Source organism: Tupaia chinensis, unplaced genomic scaffold (genome assembly GCF_000334495.1).
Source record: "Tupaia chinensis unplaced genomic scaffold, TupChi_1.0 Scaffold000146_1, whole genome shotgun sequence".
Lineage (NCBI taxonomy): Eukaryota > Metazoa > Chordata > Mammalia > Scandentia > Tupaiidae > Tupaia > Tupaia belangeri.
In genome coordinates, this window is record NW_006159616.1 from 10,798,092 (window position 1) to 10,808,600 (window position 10,509).

The following is a 10,509-nucleotide window of genomic DNA, read 5'->3' on the forward strand; positions in this document are numbered from 1 at the left end:
ACTTTTAAAGAAGAATTAACTCCTATTCTACTCAAATTATTTCTAAAAATCCAAAGGAAACCTCCCAAATTTATTTTATGAAGCTTCCATCATCCTCATTCCCAAATCAGATAAGGACATGACAAAAAGGAAAACTACAGGCTTTGCAGACGCTGCAGCCTGAGTCTCTCACCCACAACCAATGTCAACCCCACCATGTTCTTCAACATCACTGTTGATGGCGAGCCCTTGGGCTGCATCTCCTTCGAGCTGTTCGCAGACAAACTTCCAAAACCAGCAGAAAACTTTCATGCTTTGAGCACTGGGGAGAAAGGATTTGGTTATAAGGGTTCCTGCTTTCACAAAATTATTCCAGGGTTTATATGCCATGACTTCACATGCCATAATGGTACTGATGGCAAGTCCATCTATGGTGAGAAATTCGATGATGAGAACTTTATTCTGAAACACACAGGTCCTGGCTTCCTGTCCATGGAAAATGCTGTACCCAACACAAATGGTTCTCGGATTTTCATCTGAACTGCCAAGACTTAGTTATTGGGTGGCAAGTATGTGGTCTTTGGCAAGGTGAAAGAGGTCATGAATATCATGGAAGCCATGGAATGCTTTGGGTCCAAGAATGGCAAGACCAGCAAGAAGATCACCACTGCTGACTGTGGACACTAATGAATTTGGTTTGTTTTCTCTTAACCACCAGATCATTCCTTCTGTAGCTCAGGAGAGCACTCCTTCACCCCATCTGCTCATTCTGTCCTGTAACCTGTGCTCTCACTGTAGTTCTTTTCATTCTAAATTTTCCTTACTCCCCTACAAATCTAGCTGAATTGCAAATTTAAGTTTATGATTATGAAATAAAATCTAAGTAACAAAAAAGGAAAACTGCAGATCAATATCTCTGATGAATATAGATGCAAAAATTCTTAGCAAGATACTTGCAAATCATATCCAACAACATATAAAAAAGATTATTCATCATGACCAGGTAGGCTTTATTCCAAGGATGCATGGGTAGTTCAACATGTGCAAAACCATAAATGTAATACACCATATTAGCAGAAAGAAAGATAAAAACCATGTGATCATTTCAATTGATGCAGAAAAAGCATTCAACAAAATACAACATCTCTTCACGATTAAGACTCTTAGCAAAATTGGCATAGAAGGATCATTTCTCAGCACAATAAAATCCATATATGAAAAACGTATAGCTAACATACTGAACACCAGTACAAGAAAGACTGCCCACTTTCTCTATTCCTTTTCAATATAGTACTGGAAGTCCTAGTCAATGCAATAAAAAAAGAGTATAATAGCTGGGGCCCTGCTAAGCCGGCGGCGGCGGCAGAGCGGCCGGATGCCAAGGCTGCGTCCGGTCACGGGACGTCCCGGGCCCTTCCGGGCTCGGCGAGTCCCCCCTGGGGCCCTGCTAAGCCAGCGGCGGCAGGAGGCGGGCGGGGGCCCAGGCTGGGTCCGACCCCGGGGCGGACACAAATCAAGACTTTTCAGATTCAAAGACTGTATCAACTATCTTCTCTGACCATGATGGAATTAAACTTGATATTAATTTCAAGAAACACCCTCAAAAATACACAAACACATGGAAACTGAAAAACCTACTTCTGAATGACTTCTTAACTACTGAAGAAATTAAGTCTGACATCAAAAAATTTATGGAAACAAATTATAATGAATATATGAGCTTCCATAATCTATGGGTCATGGCAAAAGCAATCATAAGAGGGAAATTTATAGCAATTAGTGCTCATAGAAAAAGATGGAAAGGTGGCAAATAGACAATCTAACATCATGCCTCAGGGAATTGGAAAAACAACAACAAAAAATTCCCAAAAAAGCCAGGCAAAAGGATTGATAAATATTCAAGCAGAAATAAATGAAATAGAAAATAAACAAGCTATGTAGAAAATAAATGAAAGCAAAATCTGGTTCTTTGAAAAGATGAACAAGATCTACACTGCATTATCTAGGCTGATAATGAAGAAGAAAGAAAGAAACCAGATAAATCAAATATGTGATGAAACAGGCAACATTACCACAGACACAATGGAAATACAAATCATTAGAGGATACTATGAGGGACTATTTGCCAGCAAACAAGAAAACATGGAGGAGATGGACAAATTTCTGGATGCATATGATCTACCAAGATTTAATCAGGAGGACATAGAAAACCTGAATATACCCATAACAAGACATGAGATTGAATCAGTAATAAATAACCTCCCGACAAAGAAAAGCGCAGGTCCGGATGGCTTCATTTCTGAATTCTACAAAACTTTTAAGGAAGAGTCAATCCCTATCCTACTCAAATTACTTCTAAAGATCCAAAAGGAAGGAAACCTACCAATTCATTTTATGAAGACTCCATCATCCTCATTCTCAAAAGAGATAAAAACATGACAAAAAGGAAAACTACAGAGCAATATCTCTGATGAATATAGATGCAAAAAATCTCAACAAGATACTTGCAAATCATATCCAACAACAAATAACAAAGACTATTCATCAGGACCAGGTAAAATTTATCCCAGAGATGCAAGGGTGGTTCAACATATGCAAGACCATAAATATAATACACCATATTAACAAAAAGAAAGATAAAAACCACATGATCATTTCAATAGATTCAGAGAAAATATTTAATAAAATACAACATTCTTTCATTATTAAGACTCTCAGCAAGATCAGTATAGAAGGGTCATTTCTCAACACAGGAAGAGCTATATATGAAAAACCTATGGCTAACATTATACTGAATGGGGAAAAATGAAAAGCTTTCCCACTAAAAACTGGTACTAGACAAAACTGCCCACTTTCTTTACTGCTTTTTAATATAGTGCTGGAAGTCTTAGACAATGCAATCAGAAAAGAGAGAAATATAAAAGGCATTCAAATAGGCAAAGAAGAGTGGAAAATATCTTTATTTGCTGATGACATGATAGTATACGTAGAAGACCCTAAGGTACTCAAGAAAAACTTCTTGAAGTAATAAATGAATATGGTAAAGTGGCAGACTAAAAATTCAACATCCAAAAATCTATAGCATTGCTATATATGTTTGTTTATGGAAATCAACAAGCTGATGGAGGTGAAACTGAAGAAAGGAATCCCTTTTAGCACAGCCACAAAAGGCATAAGATACCTAGGGATAAACCTAACCAAGGAAGTCAAAGGCCTTTACAAGGAAAACTATGAAATCTTTAAAAAGATATTGAAAAAGACACAAAAAAGTGGAAGGGCATTCCTTGTTCCTGGATTGGAAGAATTAATATACTCAAAATGGCAATTCTACCCAAATTAATCTACATATTTAACAAAATTCCAATCAAATTACCAGAGGCATTCTTCACAGATCTAGAAAAGACAATCATAAAATTTGTCTGGAATCATAAAAGACTCCATATTGCCATAGCAATCCTGCACAAAAAGAGTGAAGTGGGGTGGCATCTCACTCCCTGACCCTAAAATATACTATAAAGTTGTGATAATCAAAACAGCATGGTATTGGCACAAAAACAGACAGGTGGGCCAATGGAATAGAATAGAAACCCCAGAAATAAACTCCAAAACATACAGCCAACTGATCTTTTTCTTTTTATTTATTTATTATTTTTATTATTGTTTACACATTCAATTGCTATACATCATTTAGATTATAAAGAGAATTTACTCAGCATGAAATACACCTCACACCAGTTTAGTTGAGAATACTATACACATCATCACCAACAGATAATAAACCATTTCTGTGTACCACAAATGTCTTACCTCTCTACTTTTTCTCTGATTTTTTGACAAATGATACCAGTCAATCCAGTGGGAAAAGGAAAAACCTCTTTAGTAAATGGTGCTGTAAAAACTGAGTACCCACCTGCAGAAAGATGAAACTGGATCCCCATCTTTCACCATTAACAAAAAACAACTCAAAATAGATCAAAGGTCTAAACCCAAGACCTTAAACTATAAAACTGCTGGTCAAAAACACCAGGGAAACTCTAGGAGATACTGAAGAAGGCAAAGACTGCTTAAATAAGATCCCCAAAGCACAGGCAATAATTCCCAAAATAAACAAGTGGGATTCATCAGATTAAGAAGTTTCTGCACAGCCAAGGACACAGGAATTAGTGTGAATCAACAATCCTCAGAATAGGAGAGAATTTTTGTAAACTATGCCTCACATAAGGGACTGATAACTAGAATACACAGGGAACTCAAGCAGTTTATCTGAAAAAAAAATTAACTCAATTAAAAGATAGGAAAATGGAGATACGTTTGTTAGATTACTCATTTCTGCCTGTGGACGCTGCCAGGGAAGCATCATTGAACTCTCTCTTCCCACTGCCATCATGTCTAAGTCAGAGTCTCCCAAAGAGCCAGAACAGCTGTGGAAACTCTTCATTGGGGGGTCGAGCTTTGAAACAACTGATGAGAGCCTGAGGAGCCATTTTGAGCAATGGGGAACCCTCACAGACTGTGTGGTAATGCGAGATCCAAACACCAAGCGCTCCAGGGGCTTTGGGTTTGTCACATATACCACTGTGGAGGAGGTGGATGCAGCCATGAATGCAAGGCCACACAAGGTGGATGGAAGAGTTGTGGAACCAAAGAGGGCTGTCTCAAGAGAAGATTCTCAAAGACCGGGTGCCCACTTAACTATGAAAAAGATCTTTATTAGTGGCATTAAAGAAGATGCTGAAGAACATCACCTAAGAGATTATTTTGAACAGTATGGTAAATCGAAGTGATTGAAATCATGACTGACCGTGGCAGTGGCAAGAAGAGGGCCTTTGCTTTTGTCATCTTTGATGATCATGACTCTGTGGATAAGACTGTCATTCAGAAATAGCACACTGTGAATGGCCACAACTGTGAAATAAGGAAAGCCCTGTCCAAACAAAAAATGGCCAATGCTTCCTCCAGCCCTAGAGGTCGAAGTGGTTCTGGAAACTTCGGTGGTGGTCGAGGAGGTGGTTTTGGTGATAATGACAACTTTGGTCATGGAGGAAACTTCAGCGGCTGTGGTGGCTTTGATGGGCAGCCATGGTGGTGGTGGATTCAGTGGAAGTGGGGATGGCTATAATGGATTTGGTAATGAGGGGAGCAGTTTTGGAGGTGGTGGAAGCTACAATGATTTTGGCAATTACAACAATCAGTCTTCAAATTCTGGACCCATGAAGGGTGGAAACTTTGGAGGCAGAAGCTCTGGCCCTTCTGGAGGTAGAGGCCAATACTTGGCCAAACCACGAAATCAAGGTAGCTATGGTGGTTCCAGCAGCAGCAGTAGCTATGGCAGTGGCAGGTTTTAATTAACTGCCAGGAAGCAAAGCTTAGCAGGAGAGGAGAGCCAGAGAAGTGACAGGGAAGCCACAGTTTACAACAGATTTGTGAACTCGCCAAGCACAGTGGGCAGGGCCGAGCTGCTACGAAGAAGACATGTTTTAGACAATACTCATGTGTATGGGCAAAAAATACGAGGACTGTATTTGTGACTAATTGTATAACCGGTTATTTTAGTTTCTGTTCTGTGGAAAGTGGAAAGTATTCCAACAAAGTTTTTTAATGTAGATTTTTTTTTTTGCACCCATGCTGTTGATTGCTAAATGTAATTGTCTGACCATGATGCTGAATAAATGTGTCTTTAAAAAAAATAGAAAAATGAGCCAAACAAAAACTATCTAAAGAAGACACAGTCAAAAAGCATATGAAGAAATGCTTAACATCCCTCATCATAAAAGAGAAGCAGACCTCTGTCAGAATGACAAAGATTAAAAACTAAAAAAAGGTAAGTGTTTTGGATTTGTGGTGAAAGTGAAACTCTTCTATACTGCTGGTGGGTCTGTAACTTGGTCCAGCCACTGTGGAAAACAAATAGACTTACAAATAGAACTACCATATGATCCAGCAATTCCACTCCTGGGTATCTACCCAAAGGACAGGAGAATTCTCAGTCAGAAAAGCACCTGCACATCAATGTTTATTGCAGCATTATTCATGATTGCGAAGAAATGAAATAACCCAAATGTCCATAAACAGATGAATATATTGAAAAAGTGAGGCACATATACTTCATGGAATACTATTCAGCCATAAAAATCAACAAGACCCTGGCATTTGATAGCAAGTGGTCGAATATGGAAGATTCATTGCTGAGTGAGGCAAGTCAGGATATGAAAGAAAGATATTGTATGTCTCCACTTAATACATACTATCTGCACTCTATGATAGAGACTAAAATATTGGAGAACATAAAAGCATTGGAAATAGTTATGGACACTGGAGACAGTATGGAAAGAGGGTGGGAGAAGGGAAGAGAATAGGGAAGGAAATTAGGGGGGAAAATAGAGAGGTAAGACATTTGTGGGACACAGTAATGGTTTATTACCTGTTGATGATATCATGTATAATCTCGTCTGTCTCACCAGACGAGAGACAGAGAGGCAGAAAGCAAGAAATCACCCCACAGGGAGGATGGCCATGCCGCAATCCCTTCTCCTCCATTCTCCTCTCAGGATCTTGGGCATACACGCACATGTGCCCGGTGTGAGTTTTAAGCCACCGGGTCCGGGGCACAAACCGTGGTCAACTACATGGGAGTCCAGCGACATAGCCATTATGCTAACTGCTGGTCCCTGCAACTTTTCATGAAAGGCAGTTGGGGTCAATCCTGTCTCTTACTATGACCAGTTTGCTATAGTTCACTGGTTTAACTTGACTCCTTTACATTCCTATCACTAAACACAAAAGCAAATGGTCACTAGCTCACTTCCCTGGGTGGTGGGGTACTATAATCCCATTCAGGTTTCCCTTGTGGAATGGCATTAGCCTTGACAGCATAACTGGGGTCTGACATATATAGATTATCTCCCAGATGAGTGTCAGCCTCAGAAATAGTCTGTCTTTCTTTGAGAGACAGAGAATTTGCTCCATAAGAATGCTTATGTCTCTCCAAAGGTTAAGGTCAATTGCCTGAACCCGTTAATGTACCTCTCTGAGTCATCTGAGAATTTACCTAAATTTGTTCTGATCTGTGAAAAATCTTGCATCAAAATGGGAAACCTGAACTGTAATGGGTCTTACCTCCTATGAGGGCAGAGACCAGGTGATAATCTCCTGGGCCTAGAATAAGGTGGTATAGAATCTGGGATTGCAACGGCAGAGTACTTCAAAGAGGATACTGATAACTTCCCTGTTTCATGCTCCAAAGAGAGTTGTTGTAGAGTCTCTACTGGGGAGCTTCCAAAGTTATTTGTGGGTGACTCTCCAGAGGGGCAGTCACATATAATCAGGAAGGCAGGGTCCAGTGTGCAAGTCCTCCTATAGAGGTTAAGATGATCCCTTAGAGTCATGTAGGCCTGGACATATGGACCTCTGTGAACTTGCTTTATTGGTGATTTAAGAGATCTAATTAGAGAAAAGTATTATGTTTAGGCTTTTATTCTTTCACCAAACCTCCTAGTCACCTCATTTGGGTCCAGGTTGTGTTTCAGAAGACCAGCTTCTTTTTTAAGGCCTGGAAGTGAAACCTGTCCCACCTCCTGAAGATTCAGCCCACGGTAGAGTCCTGAAAGGTGGAAATTTGATTGACCATCTAGAAGAGAAAGCAGGGAGAGTGCTGAAAGGCTGGAGGGGGGAAAAATGGGTGTAAGCTCTGGAGTTAACCATCTTACAGTGTGCTCTGACCTGATGGGAGCTTGGACAGGAGTCCCCATTGCTCCTGTTCCCTATGCTAGAGCCTATACTTCTGTCCTAACTAAAAAGTTAGTCCTGGGACCTTCACTTTAGGACCACCTGGATATTTGCCTCATGTAGAGGTGGCTGGCCAGTTCAGCATGGTCTTCTGCCACACGATAAACAAGAGTGTCAAGGGGAAACTGGAGTTCCTAGCCTGGAAGTGCGGAGATGGGATCAGGAGTTTTGGATGGGGGTGGTGTTGAATGGTGGGGGGCATTGAGTGGAAGAGTGTTGAGGAGCGATTGGATGGAGGGTTTGCAGAGGGACATGTTGGGGGCAGACACTGGATGGGGCAATTCCCTAAGAAGAGCCTCAGGGCCTCCTGCTTGGCATGGGTCTGTTCACCCTGCCAACACCTAGAGAGATTTCACCCTCTGACCAATTGCTCTTTGAATCTGCACAGTTCAGGGGGTTCTCCTTACCACCCTGTTTCCAGGGAAGCCAGAGCGAATTGGTTGATGTGAGATTATGGCCTTCAAGAGCTACTTCCCTGTCCTGCCCGCATAAAGTCCACAGAACAGGCACGGTTTGTACTCACAGACCTCACAGGCTGTGGAGTGAAGGCATGGAGCTGAGTCGCAGTAGCAAAAGAGGTTAGTGTGGAAACAAATACTTCAATTCCTGTCTTCCTGGAAGAAAGAATTCATCCAAGAGATATGCATATAATGGAACAACAAAGCTTCATAGCAGAGCAAAATAAAGGTACAAAGCAGGGAAAACTGAAAATTAAAGTATACTCCTGCGAGGTAGAGGCAGGCTGACTCAGGGTGAACACCAGAGTTCAGGTGTCTGTAGTGTGCTCTTGTATCTTGGTGCTTGCTCTTCCCTCTCAGGCTGCCATGCTCAGTTGAGACCTGTTAAATATAATTTCCCATGAGTAAATGAAAAGGATATATTAATGAGCTAAAGGTTACCTGAGGGCAACCGAGGTCCACAATGAACATGCTCTAAACTACACAAGGTCCCTTTCAATAATGTAAGCTCCCTAACTCCAATGCTGAGCTCACTCTAAGTTACCTAAGCTTCTCCATGCTGACCCCTATCCCAAATAGCAGAATGTTTCCAACAGTAAAACTACCAAAAGGGCAGTTCCCAGCATTTGTCATGGACAGTGGCACAAGCCTCTAGATCATCCCCTCCCCACTCATGTCTATCTGCCTACCCAAACACCTCCTTTCAGGATTTTGGGCACACACACACACACGTGTTTGTCAAGCTGCTGGGTCCAGGACACAAACCGGCAGTAAACTGTATAGGATCTAGCTGCCTTACCAACCAACCACCAATAGCCATCCTAAACTTATTGAAATCCCCAGAGAAGTTTATTCATCCATTCTCCCATTTATGGGTTCCTCAGCTATTTTTTTTTTTACTATTATGAATAAAGGCACTCAGAACATTCTTGTCACAAATCATTTTATAGACATGTTTGTATCTTGATAACACCTCTGCATGAGTGCCCAAATCCCAACATGATGGAGAAATGGAGAATTGTGGTTGGAGCACACCCCACTGAGGGGTGTTTTCTCTCTTTACGTCTCTCTCTGGCAAGTGCACATGCCCTCTGGCAATTAAAAATAAATAAATATATAAATAAATAAGCAAACAGTAACATAGCTTCCATTAATTCTCACGGAATATACACAAAGCCTATTTATGGGGCAAAAGTTGTAATGATTGATGCTTTGAGAGCCACCGCACTCTCACCACTTCCCACAATGGCAGGACACAAACAAACCGAGGAAGGGACTTTTGTGTCAGAAATCACCTTTGTTTGGAAATGAAGGGATAGAAATATCATTACACTCTATAAAGCCCTAACCACCTTTGGTAAAAGAGTAGCTCTGTTTGAAGAGTTTACTAGCTTCAGAGGAAGCCAGTGTATACACTGTTCTCAAACCTAATGGGAAGCCAAGCCTGTCTCAGCTTGACAAGTCCTCAACCTTTCATTGCTGATCATTGTCCCCTGTCCCTTATTCAGCTAAGGACATCCCTTCAGAACACAGCACAGGACAAAATAAATCTATTTTTGGAAGATTCAAAGATCTCTTTAAAGAGACTCAAGTCCTGGGTCCAGCAGTTAGCGTAATGGCTATGTCACTGGACTCCCATGTAGTTAACTACGGTTCGAGACCTGGACCCAGCGGCTTAAACTCATGCCGGGTGCACGAGAGACTAAAGTCCTGAGGCAGGCAGGCGGTTAAGGCGTTGTACTCCCACATGGCAGACTGGTTTGAATCCCAGATTTGGCGGCTTGCTTTTTCACTTTCCCTCTTTCTCTCTCTCTCTCTTTCTCTCTGCTTCTCTCCAATGAATTAAAATAATAATAATAATAAATAGTGAGATGAATGCCAAACTTGAACTGTGAAATATTGCTTTCCTTGACGAAAAATGAAGATTTTCTAGTGAGACTTCTCCGTCTAGATTCATTTCCAGTGGGTAGGGCTACCTCTGTCTCCTTCTCCCCATTTCTCTCTGTCCCTCTCTATCTCTGTGTCTCCCTGTGACTTTTTTTTTTTAAGGTAAAGTATTCTCTGAGCTCTCAAGCCCGTTCTAGGCTTTGTTTTCCAGTGTTAAGGATTTTTGTCCTGTCTTGAGCTGCTGATAGATTCATGTACCTACTATTTGAACAGAATCCTGATCTGTTTCCTGGCTTTAAGTTTTATTCAAAGTTCCTTAGCATTTCTTTGATTTATTTAAGTGAAAACTGCTGTTCTTAAAATTAAAAATAAAAATAATAATAAATTAAATAATTCATTA

General features: G+C 40.8%; 1 pseudogene; it reads left to right on the forward strand.

Moving 5' to 3' along the window:
- The first annotated feature begins 4,364 nt into the window (after nt 1-4,364).
- LOC106734565 (heterogeneous nuclear ribonucleoprotein A1-like) lies at nt 4,365-5,400 on the forward strand (annotated as a pseudogene).
- Nucleotides 5,401-10,509: the final 5,109 nt, after the last annotated feature.